Below are 27204 nucleotides of genomic sequence, written 5' to 3'. Positions count from 1 at the left end.
TAACAGAATAGTTCTAGTTAAAAAAAAATGATTAAGCTTTTTGGTAAATGATGTGGTTGCTAAAAAAAGATTTTAGGCAGATTACATTAGATATTGCAAAAACTATTTTTAATATAAGGATAAACAAATATTAGGTGATTTGAAAGAATGCAAGTTCAATTTGGGCTGTTCTGGGTTAGGGGCTATGTTAGATGCTAAGTAATTGTACTTGTTCAGTATCATTGGACTTGAGGTTGTCTTATTTTTGAATATTACTTTGCTTTTGCTTTTCATTGATATTTGATAAGAAAGAAGAATGTGATTAGAAAGTTGTTTATAGTTGTTTAGCTTTTTCTAATTAAAATGTTAGTATGGCCATACTTTGTTTTATTGCGCTTCACAGATACTGCCTTTTTTTTTTTTTTTTAAAACAAATTGAAGGTTTGTGGCAGCCTTGCATCAAGAAAGTCTGTGTGTCTCTGTCACATTTTGGTAATCTCGAAATATTTCAAACTTACTTGTTACTATATTTTTTATTGTGCTCTATGATCAGTGATCTTTGTTCCTATTGTAATTGCTTTGGGGCACCACAAACCGTGCCCAGATAATGTGGAAAACTTGACTGAAATGACAACAAAGGATTTAGAATATTATATAAACTTAGTTGATAAAGCAGCAGTAACGTTTGAGAAGGTTGACTCCCAATTTTGAGGGAAGTTCTACTATGCGTAAAATGCTGTCACACTGCATTGTATGCTACAGAGAGATCGTTTGTGAAAGGAAGAGTTGATTGACGAGGCAAATTTCATTGTTGTTGTATTTTAAGAAATTGTCACGGCCACCCCAGCCTTCAGCAGCCACCACCCTGATCGGCCAGCAGCCACCAACGTGGAGGCAGGACCCTCCACCAGCCAAGAAAAAATTACGATTCGCTGAAGGCTCATATGACAGTTAGCAGTTTTTAGCAATAAAGTATTTATTTATTTATTTATTTGCTTACTTTACTTACTGCACTGCTTGTGGGGTCTTAGTTCCCCGACCAGGGATTGAACCCGCGACCTCGGCAGTGAAAGCTCAAGTCCTAACCACTGGACCGCCAGGGAATTCCCAGCAATAAAATATTTTAAAATTAAGGCACGTACGTTGTCTTAGATACAATGCTATTGCCTACTTAATAGACTACAGTATAGTGTAAACATAACTGTTATGTGCACTGGGAAACCAAAAAATTCGTGTGACTTTGCTTTATAATGATGGTCTGGAAGTTAACCTGAAATATCTCTGAGGTATGCCTGTATAGGACTTACAGAATTGAGTTTTTGCTGGGTTTCAACCTGAATGAATCTAATTAATGGCTCTAATATAGCTAAATATCAGCAGATTAGCTTAAGCTGATTGCCTTAAATCTACTTAGAATATTTTTATTATGTTAGGAATTCCCACTTAACACAGACAGTATCTTAGCATACTTGAGGGTGTGCTTCAACAGAATGGACAAATCACAGCTTCTGGAGTCCTTTCTTATCTGCAAAATGAGATACTTTCCTCATAAGTTGATGTATATTATTATTATAATTAATTTATAGTACGGTAAAAATACAAGTGTTATTGCTATATTTTCTACTTGTATTCTACAAGTCTCTTGGTAATGGAAATTTTAAGTTCTAATTAATGTCTTTATTTTGAAAGCCCGAACATACTTTCCCACTACAGTGCTTGAAAGCACTGCCTTTGTGCAAACTTTTATATTCCCCAAGACTTGTGATAAAGTGGAGTTTCCTGTTTATGCGTGTCTGAAAATATATTTGTGCAATAAACAGCAAAACCTTAAGTGCTCTCTTGGTACTTACAGACTTTGTCATTATTAGGAATTGTCAAGGTCAGTATTGCTTTCCTTTTGTGTGAATCTACCCAGCTACTTCAGGTTATCGATGAGGGTGAGGAGAGCCACCTATGAAAATGGTCTAAAATATTTTCTTCTCTGATTCCTGTTTTTTTTTTTTTTTTTTTTGGCTGTGCTGCTGTGGGATCTTAGTTCCCCGACCAGGGATGGAATCTGGGCCCTGGCAGTGAAAGCACTGAGTCCTAACCCCCCGACCGCCAGGGAATCCCCTTTTCTGATTCATTTTAAGTGCATGGTTGTGCTTATTGTACTTAGTAAGTTAAATTTCTTCTTGGTAAGATAGCTCCGACGTTTTTGTGTGAATCATTAACAATCTATAATTCTGCAGCATGTTTTGGTAACATCTGAATATTGTATTTTCCCGTTACTTAATTAATAGTCCTCAAAAAAACGTTTATTGGAGGAAATTTTCATTGGAAAAATCAGGTAAATTTCCTTGACAAGGCAAAAACGGTTATCACAGTATATTTGGCTTGGTATGTAGTAGGCATTTGATAAATGTTTTTGAATTGGTGGGGAAAATTTTAAAAATCTTTTAAAAAAATGCAGATGATACTGCAAAGACTTAGGACAGTTGTATGAGAATTTTAAAGAAAAATCTTCCCGGGACTTCCCTGGTGGTCCAGTGGGTAAGACTCCCAATGTAGGGGGCCGGGGTTTGATCCCTGGTCGGGGAACTAGATCCCACATTCATGCCGCAACTAAGAACCCTGAATGCTGTGACTAAGACCCGGCACAGCTAAAATAAATAAATAAATATTTAAAAAAAAAAGAAAAATCTTCCCTGTTGAACGAAGTTTAAATTTATTATTGAAGCAAGTTTAAATTTATTATTTAAGCTATTGATTAAACAATTTAACATGTTTGGATTAATGAACCAGACATTGCATTGTCTTCACTGAAAAATTTTCATTTTACTTTTCCTTTTGGGAGCATTGGGTAGCATTATAGAAGTGAGGGTATGGTAAAGAAATTCTGCAGCCTTATTTTTGAAAGTTTTATACAATTCAATTATAAAAAGACATATTACAAAACTTGGTTGCTTAATTGGTGTTAGATATCCACTTGATAAAGTAGCATATTTCTTTGTAGTTCTCATGATTTAAAAAAAGACTATTTTTTAGAATAGTTTTAGATTTATAGAAAAATTGAGCAGATAGTACAGAGTCCCCATTTGCGTCTCTACCACACCCCTCCCTGCCCCCACCCTGTTTCCCCTGTTAGCATTTTTGCATTAGTGTGGTACATGGTACATTTGTTATAATTAATGTACCAATATTAATACAATATTATTAAATAAAATCCATAGTTTATATTAAGATTTACTCTTTGTGTTTATAGTTCTGTAGGTTTTGACAAAGGCATAGTGTCATGTATCTACTATTACAGTGTCATACAGAATAGTTTTACCTCTCTGAAAGCTACCCATGCTTCACCTATTCATTCTCCTCTTCTTCTCCTGAACTGCTGGCCTTTTTACTGTTTCTTTAGTTTTGGCTCTTGCAGAAGATCATATAGTTGGAATCATATAGTATGAAGCCTTTTCAGACTGGCTTCTTTTACTTTTATCATTGTGCATTTATGGTTCCTCCATGTCTTTCTTGGCTTGACCATTTCTTTTTATTTCTGAGTAATCCATTGTATGGACATACGACAGTTTATCCATTCACCTGTTGAAGGACATCTTGGTTGCTTCCAGTTTTGGGCAGTTATAAATAAAGCTGCTGTTATAAACATTTGTGTATAGGTTTTCGTATGGACATATTTTTGAGTCAGCTGGGTATTTAAATAGGAATGTGATTGTTGCATCATATGGTAAGATAATGTTTAGCTTGGTAAGAAACTGCCAAACAGTTTTCTAAAGTGGCTGTACCATTTTGCATTCCCCCAGCAATGAGAGTTCCTGTTGCTTCATATTCTTGTCAGTGTTTGTTATTGTCAGTTTTTTAGATTTTAGCCATTCTAATAGATGTGTGGTGGTATCATTTTTGTTTTAATTTGTAATTCCTCAAAGACATGATATTGAGCATCTTTTCATATGCTTATTTGTCATCTGTATATCTTCTTTGGTGAGGTATTTAGATATTTTGCCGTTTTATTTTTTTTATTTTTAAGTTTTAAAAACATTTATTTATTTATTTAATTAATTTTTTTGGCTGTGTCGGGTCTTAGTTGCGGCACTCAGGATCTTCGTTGAGGCACTCAGGATCTTCGTTGAGGCACGTGGGATCTTTCGTTGCAGTGCGCAGTCTCTTTGTTGCATTGCTCCGGCTTCTCTTTAGTTGTAGTGTGAGGGTTTTCTCTCTCTTGTTGCCGAGCATGCGGGCTCCAGGGCACATGGGCTCTGTAGTTTGCGGCGTGAGGGCTCTCTCGTTGAGGCGCGTGAGCTCAGTAGGTGCGGCGCACAAGATTAGTAGTTGCAGCCTGTGGGTTTAGTTGCCCTGCGGTATGTGGGATCTTAGTCTTAGTTCCCCGACCAGGGATCGAAACCATGTCCCCTGCATTGGAAGGCGGATTTTTTACCACTGGACCACCAGGGGAGCCCCGATATTTTGCAATTGTAAAATTGGGTTGTTTGCTTATGTTATTTCTTATTGTTGTTATTTAAGAGTCCTTTGTATATTTTGGATACAAGTCCTTTATCAGATTAATGTTTTGCAAATATTTTCTCCCAATTTGTGACTTGTCTTTTTTTTTTTTGGTTTAAACTGGCAATTGAGGAAGTGGGCTTGATATCTGACTTAGGTAAGGAGTTAGTATTTTGTATTTCAAATGTAAAATAAGGTTTAGGAATGTTCATACATAAATAAATTACAACCTTGTCACATGCTCCATATTGTTGTGTGGTTATAAAAGCCAAACAAGCCAATTTTGGAAATTTGTGGGCCATTTCAAAGTGGGAAAAGGTACCTAGTGATCTTGGGGATAATATTTTGGTCCATTTCCTAAATTTTTCTTCTCTCTCCTATGTGTATATTTTCTATATATTTCTGCATCTTCCTTTTATGTGTAACTGTACAGAACTTTAAATGATATTTTAAAGGCTACTTCTGTTTTGTAGTTGTTAAAAGTAATGCTGGTGTGAACATTTGGTACATAAGCTTTGTCTGCATTTCTAATACTTCCTTTGGATAGACTCCTGGAAGTAGAATCTGGATCAAAGATTTTTAAGACTCTTGGTGTGTGTTACATAATTGTTTTCCTAATCTGTTCATTTTATATTACATTAGGAAGTTTAACATTTTGTAGAGCTTAATTTTTTAAAATGGCATCTTCTTTAAATTCAGTGTTGGGACTCCCCTGGTAGTCCAGTGGTTAAGACTCTGTGCTCCCAATGCAGGGGGCCCGGGTTCAATCCTTGGTCGGAGAACTGGATTTCCACATGCCGCAACTAAGAGTTTGCATGCTGCAACTAAAGACCCTGCATGCCGCAACTTAAAAAAAGAAAAGTTTCTGAATGCTGCAATGAAGATCCCCGCATGAGGGAACAAAGATCCCATTTACTGCAACTAAAGACCCAGTGCAGCCAAATAAATACATAAATAAATATTAAAAAAAAAATTAGTTTTTACTTAAACATAGTGATAACACGAAGTTAGTCATAATCCCACCTCTCAAAGTGAAATGGAGCAGGACCCTTGGGGCCCTCCCTGGTACAAATCCTTTCCTTGTCCCCTGTTTCTTGTTTGTAGGAAATAGGCTTCATTTAGCCTCCTTGACCTTCCCTGCGTTCCAAAGGGCAGAATCAAACAGTTGTTAATCAGGGAAGGGAGGGAATGCAGAAAGAAAGGAGGAGCAGTCAAGAAACAATAGTACAGCCTTGGGGCTGGGTCCTGGTTCCTCCTGAAGGAATATACATAATATCTTCTGCAGGAACTAAGTCCCCCACCCAGGTGGAGGATGGTAACTTCTGGCTGAGCACAAGATTCCTGGAACACTGCCCTGTTACCTCACCACCAACCAATCAGAAGAAAGTCACACACCCTGCAGCTCTCACCCCAAATTTTGCCTATTAAAAACTTCTCCCCTGGGACTTCGCTGGTGGCACAGTGGTTAGGAATCCGCCTGCCAGTGCAGGGGACACGGGTTTGAGCCCTGGTTGGGGAAGATCCCACATGCCATGGAGCAACTAAGCCCGTGCGCCACAGCTACTGGGCCTGTGGCACAGGAACTTCTGTTCCATGATGAAAGTACAGCAGTTAAAGTATTCTTGCAGTTTAATCACTCATCAAATTCTGTGTACCTTTCTCTACTTTTCCCCCAGGAATAAGCAGATGTATCTATGTAGACATGTTCTCATACTTTAAAACAATCATGTTATATGTTGCCTGCAAGTTTTTTTTTTTAGTTGTTCCATGGGCATCTTTTTAGGTGATTATTTTGTAGATCTACTGTGTTTGTTTCAATGGCTATATAATACACCATTTTGAGTGTCCTTTCTTTAACCATTTATCCATTAATTCGCAAATATATATAGAGTACTTGTCACGTGTCGGTTACTGGGGACAAATATCAATGAACAAAACGTGCTAGTCTTTTACCTCTAGGAGCTTGCATCTAATTAGAGTTTATATTCCCCTATTGATGCTCATTATTTGTTCCCTCCTCCCTTATTTTGCTCTTTTATAGGGTGTTATATTGAATATCCTTGTACATATCTTTTGTATCTTGATGTACTTGTGCTATGGGCTTGTTGAGCCTAAAGGATACTTGCTTTAAATTACTAATTTTTGCCAACTGGTATAATTTTCTTTCATTGTTTTTATTTTACATTTCCCTAATCCTTGGAAGAGTTGTGCATGTTTTAATGTGTTTATTTGCCATTTGTACTACAGTGAACTGCCTATTTTGATTCTTTGCCCATTTTTCCTCTTGTGTTGTCTTTTCTTACTAATTTGTGAGAGCTCCTATGTATTCTGGGTTTTCATTCCTTGTCTATTTATGCACCACTGCAGGTATTTTCTCCCGGTCTGTTATTTATCTTTTATTTTTAAAAATTTTAATATTTATTTATTTGTTATTCTTTTTTTTTCTGGCCGCTCTGCGCAGCATGCAGGATCTTAGTTCCCCAACCAGGGATTGAACTTGTGCCCCCTGCATCTTTTATTTTTTATTTCTTCTTAATTTGGGGCTTACCAGAAAAGTTGCAAGATGAATATAAACACTCCCAGGGTACATTTCACTCACATTTTTCAAATGTTAACATTTTACTATATTTGCTTTGTCCTGTCATTTAAAATAAAAAAAAGTATTTTTTCTGAACCGTTTGAGAGTAAGTTGCAGACATGATTCTCCTTTACTCCTAAATATTTTATTTTCTCAAAACAAGGACTTTTTTAATATTATCACACTATGATTATAAAAATCATGAAATTATTTTTGACACAATCTGTAGATCTTATCCAGATCTCACCAGTTGTCTCAATAATGTCTTCTAGAGGGAAGGGAAATCCAAGATTGCATGCACTGCATTCATTTATGTCTCTTTAGTCGCCTTTAATCTGGGACAGTTTCTGCTTGCTTTTTTGTTTCATGACATTGATACTTCAGTTATGTTAGGAAAGTCTCAGTTTGTGCTTGTGTGGTGTTTGCTCATGTTTAGATTCAAGTTCTGCACTTTTCAGGGAGGAATACCATGGACATGACATGCTCTCAGTCCGTCTAACCAGATCAGTCCCGTCTTTGACGATGCTAACATTGACCATTTGGTTGCAGTCGTCTCTGCTACTTTTTCCATTGTAAGGTTATTTTTGGGAGATAACCATAAAGTTTGCTGTGGGGTTTAGAGGTTTTGAGTCTGTGATTATGGATATACCCTATTACTCCGTAAACTTATAGCACTAGGTGTAGCTTCCACTGATGATTGTTGCCTCTTGAATGAATGATGATTATGACTTTTCCAAATGGTGATTTTCCAGTTCGATCATTCCTTCTGTATTTGTTGGCTCTCTGCTGTAAAGAAGAGCTTTCCCTTTGTGTGTGTGTGTGTATATATATATATATATATTTTTTTTAAATTTATTTTTGGCTGTGTTGGGTCTTCGTTTCTGTGCGAGGGCTTTCTCTAGTTGCGGCGAGCAGGGGCCACTCTTCATCGCGGTGCGCGGGCCTCTCACTATCTCGGCCTCTCTTGTTGCGGAGCACAGGCTCCAGACGCGCAGGCTCAGTAGTAGTGGCTCACGGGCCCAGTTGCTCCGCGGCATGTGGGATCCTCCCAGACCAGGGCTCGAACCCGTGTCCCCTGCATTGGCAGGCGGATTCTCAACCACTGCACCACCAGGGAAGTCCTGTGTATATATTTTTATATTTATTGTGGATTTATGAAATTTTAGTTTATTCAGTAGATTATAATTCTTTACCATTATTATCTTGGTGTTCAAATTGCACCAAATTTATCCAGTTGATGTTTAACTTTATGGTTTTTTTTTTTGGTATAATTTTTAATATGTTTAAAAGTATTGATTTCTTGGAACTTCCCTGGTGGTCCAGTGGTTAAGACTCGGCGCTCCCAATGCAGGGGGCATGGGTTCGATCCCTGGTTGGGGAACTAAGATCCTCATGGCTCATGGTGTGGCCAAAAAAAAAAAAAAAAAAAGAAAAATAAAAAATACTGACTTCTTCTGGCTTCTGGATTTTGTGTTGTACTTAGTGGAAGCCCCTTCTTGCCTAAACTGTTGATCATCTAAGTCCCAGGTTTTCTAACCTTTGCTGCTTGCCTTGTGAATACTTCCATTGCTTCTAAGCACCACAATGGGGAGTGGCTGGGAATAGAACAGAACGGTGCAGAGAAGCCCAGATGGTTGCTGTGCATAGCCAAAAACAACCATTATAGCACAAAGCTTGTTTAAAAAAAAAAATTAACCCTCGGAAATTGAAATCCTTAAGCGTATTCAAACTTCCCCCTTTCAAGCAGTGTGCTAAGTGTATTTAATCTTTTCTTAATGATTCAGGACATTAGGAATATTATTTTTATTATTTTTTGCTGTGAGTGACACCTCTTCTACCTCCTGAATTAAGCAGGAGTGTTTCTCATTAGGTTGAATGACTGAGTCTAGGACACTTTAATTTTAAGAGCTTTTGTATTTGCTATTCTTAAATTAAAAAAAGTTTTTTTTCTCCTATTTTCCTTCACTATCTTTTGCCTGCCAGTTAGCTCTGCTTTCTTGTTGTTACTACTTTGTTGCTTCTAATAGTCTCTCCCTTCTAATCTGCTGTAAAGTTGGGAAGCCAGATACCCACAATATTCTAATAATCTGGGTTTAAATAACAAATACACTCAAGTGTGAGGCCCTGGGAGTCTCCCTTAATGAGTGGATGGGCTGTATGTTTTTTTCCACTTAAGAGACATGGCTTTTTCTGACAATGTTGGTGGCAGTGAGGATCTCAGTCATTCATAACTGCTCTTTGAGATAGGTAGGGCAAGAGATGCTCTCCGTAATTTATAGAGGAAGTAATGGGTGGTGGTGGTAACGTTATTATTAGGAGAGCTGGAATTTGAATCTGTTTTTTTCCTCTAAATCTATTAAATATTGTTTTTAGTTAATACTTCCTTGTCCCATCTATTACGAATAATACTTTCTAGAAAGCTATGTTGTATACTGGCTTTAAGTATGGATCTCTCATGGATTTTTATTAAACGTAAGTTTTATTTATTTTTTATCTTTTAAAAATTTATTTATTTATTTATTTTTGTCTGTGTTGGGCCTTTGTTGCCGCGGTGGTCTTTCTCTAGTTGCAGCGAGCCGGGGCTGCTCTTCCTTGCAGTGCGCGGGCTTCTCATTGCAGTGGCTTTTCTCTTGTTGCGGAGCACAGGCTTTAGGCGCGTGGGCTTCAGTAGTTGTGGCACTCAGGCTCAGTAGTTGTGGCTCGTGGGCTCCAGAGTGCAGGCTCAGTAGTTGTGGCGCATGGGTTTAATTGCTCCGTGGCATGTGGGATCTTCCCGGACCAGGGATTGAACTCATGTCCCCTGCATTGGCAGGTGGATTCTTAACCACTGTGCCACCAGGGAAGCCCTAAACGTAAGTTTTAAAATGAAGCAGGTTACTAACACATAATTTTCAAGTTCCCGTTGGCCTGCAGTGTGGGTCCCAGACTAGAAGTGGGAAGAAGGTTGAGACTGTTAGACTTAATCAATTATCTATTTTATTATCATTAATAATTATTAATTTCATGGGAATTCCCTGGTGGTCCGGTGGTTAGTACTCCGCGCTTTCACTGCTGAGGACCGCGGTTCAATCCCTGATTGGGGAACTAAGATCCCACAAACCTCGCGGTGTGGCTAAAAAAATATATATATATATATCTACCTATGTACATAAATATATAAATTTCATTATCTGTTAGTGCTATTATATACAATGCTATCTGCCTGGAACCCTCTTTGCATGGTTGGTTCCTTTCAGTTCTCAGATTAAATGTTGCATCTTCAGAGAGCCCTTCCCTGACCTGAAATTACTTCCCTCTTCCTACCTCCCTCCTCTTTTATATCACACACCCTATTTATTTCCTTTATGGCTTAATCACTTTCTGGAAATACCTTCTGGAAATATCTTGTGTATTGTTAATATCCAGTAAAATGTTAGCTCTGTGATTTTATCCTTTGTCCATCTTTAGGGTTTATTTTATCTCATTGCTTAGGTCTTTTTGAACTCCTCTGAGCACCTTCCTTTGCCCAGGAATGAGGCTCTCTGAATTTAAGGACTTCTGTGAGGGCCTTGTGTCTTGTTTACCATTGTATCCACAGAACCTGGAATAGCAGTCCTGTGGAATATGATATAATTTCAGCAAACATTGTGGAGTGAATGTAATGACAACATATTGGCTTTTTCACTTGAGAGGTGCATTTGGGGCTTATAGTCTAATGTGCTTTTCAAAGGATAAGCATATGGCCATAGCTGCATTATTACTGATTAATAATACCATTTTATGTGTCATACTACTTTGTATTTTTTTTAAACAGAAATTTTCAGTTATGGGATAGCTGGTCCATCTGGTTTGAAGCCATAAAAAATGTTTGAATCTTTTTTTTTTTTAAACACTCTGTGAATCTTAAAGAGTGATTCTCAAACTTATGTCTGTGAACCACTCTGACAGAGCAAGAAGACATGCAGGCCAATATTTTGTTTATTTTTATTTTATAGTCAGTATTTCCTTTTAGGTTCTATTTTTGGCACAGAAGCTGCATTAGTACGGGAGGAAGACCAGGCAACTACTGCTGTGTCCCCAGTTTAGTTTGTCTTATTTGCCAAGTGAGGACTGCATTGGGTACTTGGATAAAACCAGGGGAGAAGAATGATTTAGTTGGAGATGCGAGGGAAAATTGCACCTTCCATACCCTGGTTGGTCTGTGGCAAGAAGCTAGCTACCTACTGTTTAACTCTATGCTTTGTTCTGAGTTATTTTTGGAATAAGTTATGTGATGGAAAGAAAGAATATAGAGGATAGGAGAAATTGAGGAAAAATTTATTCCCCCTCAGTGTTTCACAAGGTGTCCTGGGGAGAAGGAGTATGAATAACTAATTTTACCCTTAGTCTGTTTTTAGAGTTTGTTCCATCTCAAAGGCATATGATTAGGTCTTGTTGAATTCTTCTGAATGCCTTCCTTGGCCATACCACTAGATACTACTACTAGATTCTCTGAATTCAGGACTTCTCATAGTATTTTTTGCTTGGTTGCCTTCCTTTTCCTAAGATGATTTAAAAAAGCCCTTTAGGTATATAGAAAGCTCTGTGCCCATTAAATGATAGCTTTTTTCTGCCAGTCACTGAAAGGTATAAGACTTAAAAAAAAGAAAAAAAAAAAAAAAGCAGCATCAATTTGATCGAACTTGCACATGTAATATCTGTTTATTTTTGTTGTTGTTGAAGTTGAACCAAACTTCAATCAGAATGAAAGGGTGGGGAGCATAAGGGAGGGACAAAATTATATTCTCAATTTATGTAGAAAATAGAAAATGGCTTTGAACATGTTGATGATTTAAAAAAAAAAAAGGCCAGGTTTTGTGTTTACTGTACAATCATTAAAAGCACGTTTGCTGATGATATATCTCTGGAAAATCTTGGTTCAGGCATATCTTCCATTTGGTGGGTAGGAAAAATGAGGCACACAAAATCAATCTAATTTGTCCAAGGTTACATACAGAAAATTATAAGGAGCGTGTAGATTTCCAGACTCTACCTAATACTTTATCCAGTTAGTTGAAATGTATATGGACTTCAAAGAGGACAGGTGAAGTACTTAATATAGTTTCCTAGCTGTACATAGTAACTGCTCAGTTAAATTTTGCTATTATTAATTATTCAGGGAGAAGGTTTGTTCTGGTTGCTGATAATGTATATCTTGATGATGTTTTTGAGTACAGAGACATAATATTTGTATTCATGCTGGTAAGAAGAAAATTAAATTGAATTACAGTACAAAACTTTTGCAGATACTTTGCAATACAGACTTGTGTGTTTTGGATTTCTGCTTTCATGACTTTTAGGCCACTGTTAGTTTTAGATAAGAGAAATTTGAATCTCTGATTCTATTTTCTTCAAGGGCCTGTATCTGCCTTTGTAGACGTTTTGCATAGCAAGTACAGGTCGTTTTGTGTTGAATGCTAAGTTTACTTTAGTGTCTGGTGTTAGATGATTTGTATAGCATTAAGTGAAATGTTTTAATGTATTGCAGTGTTGAGGATATCTTTGATGTAATTTTGACATGAGTATTATATATTGATTAAATTTCTGTTTTTAAATATTAAGGAGTGCAAATATTTTAATCTTTATATGCCAGGAATTCTGGGATCTTCTTGTTCCCCCTCCTTAAATTGCTGCTGGTGGAGATGGAAGCCCATCTCAGTGTTAATAAATGCCATCACCCATTTCCCTTCCCCCAGCTTTACACTGGAGCCTAGTTTGCCTGCAGCTGCAATGGTAGGCATCTTTCAGGAAGTGACCTTGGCTTGTATTAATCAAATTCAGAACACACAAAAAGCTTCTTGCTAACATGCTGACTTGATGTAAAATTTTATCGCATCCATTTTCTTTCAGAATGAGGCCATCTTGTAAAAAGAAGATGTACAGAAGACTCCTCCAATTTAATACATTAAAAAAGCTTCTGCAAACCATGTTTAAAAAAACACCTAGATTTTAAAAGTAAAGACTCTTTATAGACAAATATGCATAAACCTAGATCATGAAGGTTTGGGAGTTGTTACTAGAAAATTACTTGTTTTAATGCTGAATTAAAAAAAAATCCCTCTACATTAAGATCAGGTTTATTTACTATCTTAACTACATTAAATTGCTGTGGAAAATTTATACCTATGAATTTATTTTGGGGCCCTTTAGTAGTTATATATTAAGGAAGATACTTTTGTATATTGGTTATCTTTGAGTGTTCAGAAATGACTGTGGTGTCTTACTCTGTTGGTTTGGGTAAGAAAACTAATGCCCTACATGGAATCATTTTCTTAGGTAGTGGTACCACCTACAGGGCCTTATAAATGTAACTTAAAATTAAGTCAACAAGACTGCTAAAATTCGACCACCTATTGTATTAATGAGAAATATTCTAACTACAAATTCACACAATTGCTTATTAGTATTTAACTGATCATTATGATAGAGCAGTTAATACAGCTTTTTCACTTTTATCATGTAACGCGTCACAGAAATGTAGTTTTTAAATGTAGGCTGGTTAAGGTGTGTATAGTACAGATGTTCATTTTAACCTTGCTCAGTGTTAAATATAGAATGTTGGAAAGAGTAATGGATTAGTTTACTGATGTTTTCTGCATTTGGGAGAAATTTACATTAAAAAAAAAGAATTGGAGAGTAGTTGAGTCTATTGCCAAGGGGTTTACTCTTGAGTTTATTGTACATAGTCACTTCTGTGTACCTAACTGTTTGAGGAGAGAAATACAGGAAAAGAAAGCTTAAACCTTAGGAGCTGTACCTGCATTTTGGTAGATGTACAGTATGAAAAGTACAGGCATGTTGCACGTTTATATTAATGATTAGGAGAGGAGGTGGAGAATCTATGCAAATAAAAAATTGGGGTTAGATAAATACTTTGATTAAATGTCTTCAATATCTGAGTTATTTTTAAAGCATTTACTGAAAACATAACCAGCATTATCTTTCATCATATTATAAATTGTTCTTAGAATTGCAGCCTCGTGGAGATAAATCTATCTCTTTAACTTGCCTAAGTTCACTCTTTGTCTCCATACCAGCATTAATGATTGGTTTGTTAGATACTACAGGATAATTTCAAGGAAAATTACTCGATCATTTCTCCCCTCAAATACCTGTTTAAAATACATGGTCTTCAATAAAATCATCACCTTGAACTTAAAATGTTCTTTGCCTCCTTCTCTGCTACCATCACCCCCCCCCAAAAAAAAAAAAAAGAAAAAGGAAAGCCTTGCAAGAAAAGGAATACAGGCAATCCTGGTGGCCAATGAGTTAATGTTCATTTGCAGCCTGAGGGTCAGCGTACAGTCTCTGTTTCCTGATTGGCTGCTAAAAGGTGAAATTGAAACCACTGTAAACTTTTGACCCTGTAGCAATTCTTGTGGAACGCCTTCCACTGGTGGAGCCCAGAGCTTCAGCTCACCTCTCCACCCAACCCCTCCCACCCCCTTTCCTGTATTTATTTTGTGTGATCTTGCAGCACTGCATGCAGTTTTTCCAGGAGATGAGGGAGAGGGAGGTGGAACAAGCACCAGCAAGCGGCTGGCTTCATGCCTGTTTTAGCAACCATGTCATTACTAACTACAGCTCAGCCAGAGATATGGGGCTTGTTAATAAACTGGTCTGCCAACCGGATTATTTTAGTTTTCTCCTTAATCTCAAGGTAATTTAAAAAATGCAGAATGGTTATATTTACTGCCATTGTTCATCAGTGGATAGTATCTTAATGCAAGCAAAATGTATGGCATGATTTCCTGAATGTGTTGAGTTAAAAATAGCTTTCATATTCAGCAACCTTTATACACCCCATTAATGTTTCCTCTGTCTCTCACGATTTTTACACAAATAACTAACATTTTACAAAAGTTTTTTCTTCTTTGCTTTTGTCTTTTGTTATAAAGAAACTCAAATGGCATTTCGGTTCTAACTATGGAAAATAATTGCAGAAGTTACCTGTATATTCAAATTTCGTTAATAATTCTTTCTCCCCCCTTTATTTTTTCTTGGCTGAGGTAAATGGTTTTGGATTTGTCTTTCATTCACGTGTAAATAGTGCTTTATAGTTACCACAGCAATCCTATGAAAAAGGCAGGGCTGCCCTTCTCTCTTCTCTCCTTTGATATTATTATCAGACTCTGTGTCTTCATCTTCTGGTTCTTCCTTGTATCCCTGGTCTCTGGTGCAGTGTAGCAGGTTGATGCTCAGCAGATGTTTACTGAATGAACACAGTTTTCATTTCGGAAACTATAGTGGTTATTTGTACCTGCTTCTCCTTTCCTAATTAGCAGCAGGAACCGTATTTTGCTTATACTTTTGAGTGCCTGTGCAGCGCCTGACATCTAATAGGTGCAGAACAAAAGTTTAAGTGAATTAGATGCCTCCCACAAGATCACTTTATGAATCTGAACTTCCAAAAACTAGGTTTTCTGAAATCAAGGCTTCTTTTTTAACTGCCTCATTTAAATTTTCAGGTTGGCTCCACATAGAACTAAACATTTATTATAACTTATTAAATGACTGTGTAGAATAAATTACGACAAATCAGCTTGCTCCTTTCTAGTGTACATCACAGGATAGGTGGTAATACATGTCAGGTTTTTTTTTTTTTTTTTTTAACCCTGTCCTTACTTTACTAGGCCTGTGTGTGCTGTAATTTGAAATCATTCCTGCTCCCCTTGTCAAAAAGATTATGGTATTTTTGAAAGTTTGTCATCAGTGTATTACCAATGTTCTCTTGGGTACCAAATACATTTTTCCTTATTTACTTGAACACATAATTATGGGCTAAATAATAAATTTTAAAGAGAAAATTCTTTTATTGAGTTAAGTTTATACAGCTTCAAAAACAGTAGCATCTTTTTATATGATTTTAAATTTTCTTTTTTTAAAATAAATTTATTTGTTTTATTTATTTATTTTTGGCTATGTTGGGTCTTTGTTGCTGTGCGCGGGCTTTCTCTAGTTGTGGCGAGCAGGGGCTACTCTTCGTTGTGGTGCACGGGCTTCTCATTGTGGTGGCTTCTCTTGTTGCAGAGCACGGGCTCTAGGCATGTGGGCTTCAGTAGTTGTGGCTCGCAGGCTCAGTAGTTGTGGCTTGTGGGCTCTAGAGCACAGGCTCAGTAGTTGTGGCCCATGGGCTTAGTTGCTCTGCAGCATGTGGGATCTTCCCGGACCAGGGCTCGAACCTGTGTCCCCTGCATTGGCAGGCGGATTCTTAACCACTGCGCCACTAGGGAAGCCCTTAAATTTTCATATGGTATTAAACTTATATCCTTTTTTCCCCTTTCATTATAGCTACAAATTGGTTGCAGTTGATTGTTGCAAGTAAAATCTGGTGTTACAGTTTTGACAAAGGATATATTTATTGCTTGGTAAATAATCTCAACTGCAAAAAAATTTTAAGTTTAGTTTATGCCAATATTATGTAATCTTTAAGTAACCTGACATTTAGTTGGTGCACAAACTTACTCTGTAGTGCTTTGAAGATGAGTGGGCAACAGCTGGCTTTTCCCAAAGATGGTGATTCCCCATCTCTATCTATGATTTTAGGGAACTGAGGAGGGAGTACCTGGGAGTCCTGCCTGCAGCAGCATGGAAAGAACAATGAGTTTAATATGATTAGTAGTAGAATCCTTGCCCCCTTCCATGTTCAACAGCAAAAGAAAAACACATTCAGTAATATTCAGTGGCCTCTTTTTGTCCAGTTGATGTTTCCAAGCATCAGCATCATGTAGTTTGGATTTTCCTCTCTGTCATCTCCCCTCCCCCAGTTTGATTCTTTGTTCTGGCCTCGAGGCACACCTTCTCAGACTAGCTATTAACAAAGCTCAGTTTGATCTCCCCCAAGCCCCGATAGCTTTCTAGTGGTGCAGGTTTTGATAATGTGGATCTCATTAGTCACCTTTATGTTATTTATAGTAGAAAAATTAATGTCATACCCTGCCCCCTCCCCCACTGCGATATTTAATATTTTGGGGTTGTGTCATTCAATTTTTATGTCAGTCTGATTTGACTTTGTGTGTGTGATTGACTAAAGTCCAAACTACGAAAAAGGGTAAGGATAAGGTTGTTTTTTGGCTGTGGCGCACGGCTTGCGGGATCTTAGTTCCCCAACCAGGGACTGAACCTGAGCCCTCCGTAGTGAAAGCGCAGAGCTCTAACCACTGGACCTCCAGGGAATTCCCAGGATAAGCTTATTTTTGATGAAGGTAATAAGTACAGTCCCAGGAAATCTGCTTTGATTGTTGCCTTTGAAGAATCTTGGTTCTAAGCAAGTTAACTGCAGTTCCCCAACAGTTCCATACTTTACGGGATCCTGGTATATAGTACCTTTTAGACCATCTGCTCCTTGCAGGTTCTTGGTAGGCAAGCCAGTCATTGATCTTTGACTATTTGGGGACCTCTCTAATCCAACTGCATACCTCCTGGGAGAGGAGAATTTTGTAGACGGTGTTCCTTTGGGTCCTGGGGGTTATGGGGTACAGATTGGCTGGGTCAGCACTCCTTTGGATAGTTCTCACCAGCAGTACAACAATATTTGAGTATTAAGCTCTCTCGCCAACCTTTCACGTTAGGCAGCAGACTTGTTTCCCGGGTCAGTCATTAGGGTACTAGGTACATTCTGACTCAAATTCCTTTTCCTTCCCACCCCTCTTGTTCTTAGGTACTAATGCCACCCCACTGACCCCCGTTAGACCCCCAAAAGGGGCAACAACAAAAGAACCATTTCTGAAGTGAAACTTGATTTAAAATTAGGGCCAGAAAACCTTGGATTTCTTTACAGGACTTCTGCCTACCTTTTCCCCCTTCACTGTCCTCTAATTAAATTGGATATAAAAATTCAAGTTATAGGGACTTCCTGGTTGTCCAGTGGGTAAGACTCCATGCTCCCAATGCAGGGGCCCTGGGTTTGATCCCCGGTCTGGGAACTAGATCCTGCATGCGTGCCGCAACTAAGAAGTCCACATGCCGCAACTAAAGATCCTGTGTGCCACAATGAAGATCCTGCGGGCCACAACTAAGACCCGATGCAGCCAAAATAAATAAATAAAATAAAAATTAAAAAAAATTCACGTTATAAAACATTGAATTCATTTAAAAACTAAAACTGATGATTGTGTTTTCTCCTATTTTTTTATTTCACTGTGCTTGGTAATTCTTGTTATGTTATGTGTCAGATAGTCTTGTTTGGCTAATAATTGTTTTTATTTATTGAGCATTTATATACTAGGTACTAATAAGTAATTTAAGCATTTTCAGTTAATGTTCGCAAGAGCCTTAGGAGGTGTGATAGCCATTTTAAGATGAGAAATCTAAGGCTCAAAGATGTCTTTAGTTGACCCAGGGGTACCTAACCAGTAAGTGAAAGAGCTGGGAGTTGGTTGAGTCTAGATCTGGTGGGCTCTGAAGCTTCTGCCCTTTAGCCATTATGCTAACAACTAGCTATACTATCGTGCATTGGAAGATGTAGTCCAAGAACCACCTTACTTCTGGCATGTTTCTCAGTTATAAGCTAGAGACTACTGTGCTTATCAATAGACCTGGTACTAGATATATCAGTTCCTTTTATAACTTTAATTGCATGGCACTGATATATTACCTGGATTTTCCTCTTCTCCCTTTGTGATCCACATTATAATGTGATGTCCTTCCATCCTCAACCCCCATTCCCCCATTTTCGCACCTTTAATTTGAGTTTCAAAAGTGCAACAGACCCTTCACATCATGCAGCTAGATTGTGGTTGGTTGTCTTGTATATGCTACATGCGGATTGGCCATGGCTGTGATGTATTTGTTACTCGGAACTTGTGAATATATCATTTTTTTCTTCCATCCTTTCTCAACAGACCTGCCAATTCCGCTATTAATTTAAGGGCATAGTTATGGTTCTTGTCTTTATAGATATCTCTAGAATTAGCAATAGTTAGATTGTTGCTTTATTCATACATTTGGAAAATCATAAGGTGATGTTGAATCTTTGAATGTTTTTATTGGCTCACTTTTTGTTGCACTAGAGCCTGCTCCACATCTCCTCAAGTGCAAAGTCTGCTGTTCTTTATGTTCATGTATTTATTGCAGTTTATTTTGAAGAACTGCCCCTCACTTACCTGTCTCGCATTTAAAATTATTTTTTGTTGGTGACTCAAATGATGCACCCTTTCCTAGAGGGGAAGAAAATATCCAGGGCTTTTTTTTGTTTTACCCTTCTCCTTGCTTGCTTTATCCATCCATCTGGTGGGTATTTATCTTTTTTGGACTTCAGTATTTAATTAGCTTCTGACAGGATATTTATATTTAATTAATCAATTAATCGATTAATTAATGGCTGTATTGGGTCTTCATTGCTGCGTGCGGGCTTTCTCTAGTTGCGGCGAGCAGGGGCTACTCTTCGTTGTGGTGCACGGGCCTCTCATTGTGGTGGCTTCTCTTGTTGAGGAGCACGGGCTCTAGGTGCACGGACTTCAGTAGTTGTGGTGCACGGGCTTATTAGTTGCTTCGCGGCATGTGGGATATTCCCAGGCCAGGGCTCGAATCCATGTCCCCTGCATTGGCAGGCATATTCTTAACCACTGTGCCACCAGGGAAGTCCTATATTATTTTAAATTGTTAATTTGTTGAACATTCCTTTTGGACTGGTGGGAACGTCCCAAGTCAAATTACCCAGCTGGTTTCATCACTTTTCAGGACTTGAAGGTGATCTCCTTTATCTCCACTTTGTGTTATCCATGTTTACAAACTGTGACAGACTGTATTGTGTATGCCCTGCCTGATTTTTATTTTTTTTATTTAAAAAATTTTTTTTTAGCAGAAGTAGTAATATATGGCAAAATAAGGCATCGAGCTCAGATTCCCAGGAAGAGGCCTTATACTTGATAGCTTTTTGTTGTTATTGTTTGTTTCTTATGTCCAGGGAAGGGGAAGGTGGGAAAAGTTATTTTGTGTGTGACTAATAATAGTACTTATATAAAGAAAGGGCAATAAAAATCAACACCCTTTTCTTTTTCTTTTCTTTTCTTTTTTTTTGTTCTCAGGATCAAAATACTTGCTGAACAGTGGAGTCAGAGACCAATAAAAATAAACTCCTACTTGAACATCATCTGACTGGTTAGCCAGGTAATTCAGTTTTACTTTGGATCTTTTGTAATTTTCTGACTTCACCCTCTGAAGGTACTGCCCTCTTCTTGATTTATGGTTTAATCTTAAGCTTATTTTATGTGTCATGCTTTCCTCTTTAATAATACTATTAGTTGAATGAAGGGACTTGGAATAAGTGAATATATATGTGTATTCTATATACAAACAAATTTCGGGGGAAGGGTCGGAACTGTATGTTACGGTTTAACATGAGACACTGTCACCTGCCCACTGTTTCCTTATGTGTGAATATTTTAATGGCACATAGTCAAAATCTGAATCAGCCCCACCCATTTTGACTATTTCACCTTGTGAAGACCAGTTTCACCGGATTGCTTGTGCTGGTGTGCAACATTTCATCTAACTCCTCTCCTGACTTCTATTATTGCATCAGAATAGGAAAAATGAGAATAGAAAAGTTGTCTGATAGCTAAGAAAGCAGTTATGCTTTTCTTAGCTAGTTAAATTTCTTTTTGCTGGTAACATTATTATTCTCTTGGTTAGCTAGGCTTGAAATGTGAGTCATCTTTGAATCCCACCCCCCTTTGATATATTTAGTAAACAGGTCTTATCTGGTTTTCTGTTTTCATGTCTCCTGTATTTGTTCAACTTTCTGTTACCAATCTTAGCTTCCTAGGCCAAGACCCCTTAATTTCATGCTTGTGTTTGTCCAAATGTCCCTTAACTGCTTCTTATCTATAGTGTTTCTACCTACTTGGAAGTTTGCTAGAAAATTTTCTTAAATATACCCCTTTAACCAAGCCTCTTTTCTGTTCTAAGCTTTGTGCTACTGGTCCCTGGCTTACAGAAAAAAAAAGTACAAACTCCCTTCTGTTGTATTTGAAACAGTCCTTTGGGAATTTATCTAAGCCTCCATCCTCAGCTCTTGCTATTTCCCTATAAAATCCTTCAATTAATTATGGTATATACCCATTATATTCTGAACATAGTAGAGAACTATCTCCATAGTATTTATCTTAAAAAAAAAAAAACTTTACTTGGAAATAATTTCCAATTTACAAAAGTTACAAAAATAAGAGTATGAAAAACATCTAGATATCCTTTAGCCAGATACACTCTCTGGTTTTATTATTTGCATTCATGTGTGCTTTTACTCTTTCCTTCTCTCTCTTTCTCTCTCTTCTGAACTATTTGAGGGTATGTTATATATAGTGTGCTTCTTTCCCCTAATACTTCTGCTTTATAGGGTCATTTTCTCATATAACCATTGTATAGTTATGAGCTTCATAAATGGACGTCGATACAAATGTATCCAGACAAAATATTCCAGTTTTGTCAGGTGACCTAATAAGGTCACTCACAGCATTTCCCTTGCTTCTTGTAACAGAAACCAGTCTCGGGTCAGATACTGCATGTAGTTATTATTTTTCTTTAGCCTCCCTTTTCCTGGTATATTTCCATAGCCTTTCTTTGTCTTTTATGACATTGACATTTTTGAAGAGCACAACCCTTCCCCTCCCTTATTAGAATGTTCTTCATTTTCTGTTTGTCTGAAGTTTTCTTGCAATTAGAATGTGGTTATGCGTTCTTGGCTGGAATACTGCATAGGTGATGTGATCCCCTGAGAAAGATGCACAACTTCTGGAGGCACATGGTGTCTTCTGTCCCTCATTGGGATGTTAATTTTGATCACTTGGCCAAGGTGTTGCCAGATTTCTCCACTGTATAGTTTTTCCTTCTTTTGCAAGCAGTAAGCAGTCTGTGGGGGAGACAATGCTGGTACCACGATTCTCGTCACAATTTGCCCTAGATTTAGCATTCATTGATGATTCTTGTCTGATCTAATTTTTTACCGTAATGGTTCCAAAATGGTCGTTTTCTCATTCCATTCCCAGTGGAGCTCTTTTAATCACGCTCCTGTGTCCTTGTGGAGAACAGTATTAGAGACCAAGATCCCTGGGTGCTGGAGGGTAGGTGTCCTTGTTGCTTCTGGGTTGTCTTCTCTTCTTGACCCTTACAGTGGACACAGCTAGGAAATATATGAATGTCTGTACACGTACATACATAAACATACTTGTTCGTATATACACGTTCATAGCAACATGAATATATGTAGTTTAGAAATCATGAGTTTATGTCAGTATGTCCAATTTCACTCCACATCTACAGGGTTCTTTCTTTGCACCTCATTTCATATTTTTATGTCCTTTTTTAAAAAAAATTTTATTTATTTTTGGCTGCATTGGGTCTTTGTTGCTGCGTGTGGGCTTTCTGTAGTTGCGGCGAGCGGGGGCTACTCTTCGTTGCGGCGCGCAGGCTTCTCATTGTGGTGGCTTCTCTTGTTGCGGAGCATGGACTCCAGGGTGCGCGGGCTTCAGTAGTTGCGGCGCACGGGCTCAGTAGTTGTGGTTTGTGGGCTCTAGAGCACAGGCTCAGTAGTCTTGGCTCGCGGACTCTAGAACGCAGGCTCAGTAGTTGTAGGGCAGGGGCTTAGTTGCTCCGCGGCATGTGGGATCTTCCCGGACCAGGGATTGAACCCATGTCCCCTGCTTTGGCAGGCGGATTCTTAACCACTGCGCCACCAGGGAAGTCCCTTTATGTTCGTTTTTATGCCATGAGAACTCTGGTTCCCAACATTGTCAGTACATTTACTCTTTTGCTCTATCCTATAATACATCTAAAATAATTTCAGAATTGCTTGACCATTTCACTACAGTAAACAAACTTACTTAAGGTGAGTGAAGAATTTGTATATAGTTCTCCACTTCCCCATAACCGTCTTGCCCAAGACTGAGAGTAAATCCTGTATTCTTTTTTAATTATTGATTGATTGATTTATATTTATATTTAATTTATTTAATTTATTTATTTGGTTGTGCCGGGTCTTAGTTGTGGCAGGCGGGCTCCTTAGTTGTGGCATGAGAACTCTTAGTTGCGGCATGCATGTGGGATCTAGTTCCCTAACCAGGGATTGAACCCAGGCCCCCTGCATTGGGAGTGTGGAGTCTTAACCATTGTGCCACCAGGGAAGTCCCCCCCGACTTTTTTGTAAGATTTGCATATTTGTATTTCTTTTTTTACTTTTTATTAGAGTAGAGTTGATTTACAATGTTGTGTTAGTTTCAGGTGTAAAATCCTGTATTCTTAAATTACTTGAATTAGTCCTCCCTCCTCCTACCTTCCCTTCCTTCCCCAGTTTTATTTCCCATCCTTACTTTCTGCACAATGTAGTTATGGTATTTGTTTGAAATGAAATGAGATTTATTTATTTGTATGCTTGAGTTTCAGTTTGTTTTAAAATGCTCCTTCCCATTCTGATTGGTTATGTTTTGATTATGTAGAATATGAACACATTTTCCAAAGTCAAAATTTTACAGAAGATACACATTCCCTTCTGTATCCTTTCTACCCCATTTTCCCCATTCTTGGAGGAAACTGTCTTCAGTGTTTTCTGAAGTATTTCCCTGTGTTTCTTTTTGTAATGAGAAGCAGATATATGTATAATATATTTTATTTTTTCTTTTTGTTTTCACAAAAGGTAGCATACCATATATATTCTTTTGCACTTTGCTCTTTTCACTTACTGATATCTCCTGGAAATAATGCCATATCACGCCAAAGGGATCTTTCCCATTCATTTTTAAAAATCATGGTAAACTTTACATAACATAAAATTCACCATTCTGACCACTTTTAAGTGTGCGGCTCAGGGGCATTAAGTCCCTTCACACTGTTTGCAGCTGTCCCCACCATCCATCTCCAGAATGTTTTCATCTCCCTACACTGAAAACTGTGCCCATTAAACACCAATTCCTCACTGCCTCTTTTCCCAGCCCCAGTCTCATTTATTTTTTACACAGATGTATAGTTTCCATTATGTGCATGTAGGTTATTCAGTCAGTTTCCTATGTATGGATATTATCTAGGTTGTTTCCAGTATTTTGTGATTAAAATAATGCTGCAGCGAATAACCTCATGAGTATATATTTTCATATTGTTGGGGGTGTACCTTCAGGATAAATTCTTGGAAGTGAGATTGTTAGGTTGGAGGGTAAATGCATATGTAGTTTTTGTTAGATATTGTCAAATTACACTCTATAAGGATTATACCATATGGATTCCCACCATCATTATGTGAGAGAGCCTGTTTCCCCACAGTCACACTGTAAAAGTTCTTTCCCTCAGCCTGTTTTTTTAGATGGATCCACATTTTTGTGTCAGAAGTTTCTTTCTTTTTATTGCTGAGTAGTATTCCATTGTGTTTCCTATTTTTGGCTGCTATGAATAAAGCTTACAGGAACATTAAAGTACAAGTCTTTGTTTGGATTTTTTTTTTCCTTGAGTAAATACCCAGGAGTGTAATTGCAGGGTCTTCTGTTAAGTGTGTGCTTATCTTTATAAGAAATTGAAACTGTTTTCTAAAGTGGCTTACCATTTTATATTCCACCTGCAATATATGAGAGTTCAAGTTCCACGTATATCTCTTCTTTTATGAAGTGTCTGTTCAAATTTTGCCCATTTTTTAAATTGGGTGGTTTTCTTATTGTATGAGTTAAAAAAAAAATGTTCTGGATACAAATCCTTTTCAGATATATTTTGAGAGTATTTTCTTCTGGCCTTTGTCTTCCCTTTTCATTTTCTTGATTTATCAATTTTTTTCTCTTAGGATTAATCCTTTTTTAATGTACTAAGAGATCTTTGCCTATTGTAAGGTTATGAAGATTTTTCTGCTTTGTTTTCTTGTAGAAGTTCTATAGTTTTAGCTTTATATTTAGGTCTGTGATCCATTTTGATTTAATTTTTGCATATGGTGTGAAGAAAGGATTGAGGATCAGTTTTTTAAAATATTGACATTCCGTTCCATGGCTATTTATTGAAAAGACTCTCCTTTTCCCATTGCATTGCTTTTGGTAACTTAATCAACTAACTCTGTGTGTGTGTGTGTGTGTGTGTGTTACATAAATACATACACAAACATATATACATACTTACATATATATATACACACACACACACATATATACATATATATAAAATCAGGATCTATTTCTGGTCTTTATTCTGGCCATTGATTTGTATATCAGTCCTTATGCCCACATATATTGTCCTGATTCCTGCAGCTTTTATAGTAAGTTTTGAAAGTAGGTAATGTGAGTCTTTCAACTTTTTCTTCTTTGCCATGATTGCTCTGGGTAATCTAAATCTTTTGATACAAATTTCAGGGTCAGTTTGTTAGTCCCTACAATTTTGTCAGTCACTCTGAGAAACTGCTGTGCAGAATATATCCAGCTTGGCCATCCTGAATTCTGGTTATTTTCTTGTCCATTCAGCAAGATTGCTGGGCTCTGTTTGGGTTCCTTATCCTTGTGCTGTGATCTGGAAAAATTGCTTCCTGGTAGGAAGCCTGGCTGGTGGTAGGGCTCATGTTGTCATATTGGTCCATCTCCCCGCAACTCCCAATTGTTTTCCTGATCTCAGGGACCACAGTTTTTCACTGCTTGTTCTCTGGTATCTGAATATAGTTTGTTCTTATAATTTGTTCAGTTCATGGTGGGATGAATCCTATTATTCTCTCTTGGTCTAAAATAGAAGTCCCACAGTTGATTCTTGAGTTCATTAAAAAAAAAAATAAAATAAAAAAAGCCTCTTTTCATCCTTTGCAAAAAGGTACAGAAAGATGTCTTTATTAACCATATAAGCTTCTTTGAGCGTATTTTATTTTATTTATTTTTTTGGCCGCAGCATGCGGGAATCTTATCAGTAGTTCCCCGACCAGGGATCGAACCCGTGCCCCCTGCAGTGGAAGCGCGGAGTCTTAACCACTGGACCGCCAGGGAAGTCCCTGAGCGTATTTTATTGAACAACTTCTGAGACCAGAGGATTAATTTCTCTCTGGAAGTTTTCCTGAGGAATATAGGATTGCATTTCTAAAGTCTCTTTTATTTGTTCTTGTATATCTTGAGACTAGGAAACCAGTCCAAACAAACTCTTCTAGATTTCACTTGCAGTCCTATAAATATGAGTGAAGTCATCTCCTCTCCCTGTTCCTCAGATTTACTAAGTCTCTGGCCTACTTTTGAGGCTAGTCCCTATAAGCCAAGAATAGGTACCAGGCCCATAGGCATTGACTTATAAAGTGTGAAGTCTTTGCTTGTTAATGATGGGCTTGTCATGCCTGATTAAATGAGAATAATCTCAATTATGACATTCATGATATGGACTTGATTGTCCAGTTATCGTGATAAATAGGTTGACAGATGTTTATTAAACCTATGCAGTTAATATTATTGACATGAAAAGTAGAGAGACTCAGTTTTTACTTTTTAAAAAATATTTATTTATTTATTATTATTATTATTATTTTTTTGGCTGTGTTGGGTCTTCGTTTCTGTGCGAGGGCTTTCTCTAGTTGCGGCGAGCGGGGGCCACTCTTCATCGCGGTGCGCGGGCCTCTCACTATCGCAACCTCTCTTGTTGCGGAGCACAGGCTCCAGACGTGCAGGCTCAGTAGTTGTGGCTCACGGGCCCAGTTGCTCTGCGGCATGTGGGATCTTCCCAGACCAGGGCTCGAACCCGTGTCCCCTGCATTGGCAGGCAGATTCTCAACCACTGTGCCACCAAGGAAGCCCAGTTTTTACTTTTATATTTATTTTTTTCCCTGAAATTTGAGGACATCGGATCGGGTGCCACTTAAAATGTTTTTCTGTTTATTTTTATTTTATTTTATTTATTTTTACGACTGCGTTGGGTCTTAGTTGCGGCACGTGGGATCTTTTGTTGTGGCACGCAAGCTTCTCTCTAGTTGTGGCGTGCGGGTTTTCTCTTTTCTAGTTGCGGCGTGCAGGCTCCAGAGCGCGCGGGCTTAGTTGCCCCGCGGGCTGTGGGATCTTAGCTCCCTGACCAGGGATTGAACCCCCATCCCCTGCATTGGAAGGCACATTCTTAACCACTGGACCACCAGGGAAGTCCCTGAAGTATACTTTGAAAGACACCTGTGAACTTGCTACTTGAACTTAAGAACTGGAAGGTTTTTAGGTGTATCCGCT

General features: G+C 37.9%; 1 protein-coding gene across 3 annotated transcripts in view; it reads left to right on the top strand.

Annotated features, from left to right (window-relative positions):
• NCOA3 (nuclear receptor coactivator 3) overlaps window positions 1–27204 on the top strand; it is a 119758-nt gene that overhangs the window by 41754 nt on the left and 50800 nt on the right. For 2 of the 3 annotated variants that reach the window (XM_061210235.1, XM_061210233.1), the window contains exon 2: window positions 20095–20176. The exons of the other annotated variant lie outside the window; for it this stretch is intronic. The gene's annotated coding sequence lies outside the window, so the exon portion shown is untranslated. The remainder of the gene's footprint in view (window positions 1–20094; window positions 20177–27204) is intronic. 3 annotated transcript variants of the gene reach the window in all.

This window comes from Eubalaena glacialis, chromosome 13 (genome assembly GCF_028564815.1).
Source record: "Eubalaena glacialis isolate mEubGla1 chromosome 13, mEubGla1.1.hap2.+ XY, whole genome shotgun sequence".
Lineage (NCBI taxonomy): Eukaryota > Metazoa > Chordata > Mammalia > Artiodactyla > Balaenidae > Eubalaena > Eubalaena glacialis.
Note: the sequence above shows the minus strand (reverse complement) of the source record. Positions and strands in the feature narration are given on the sequence as shown.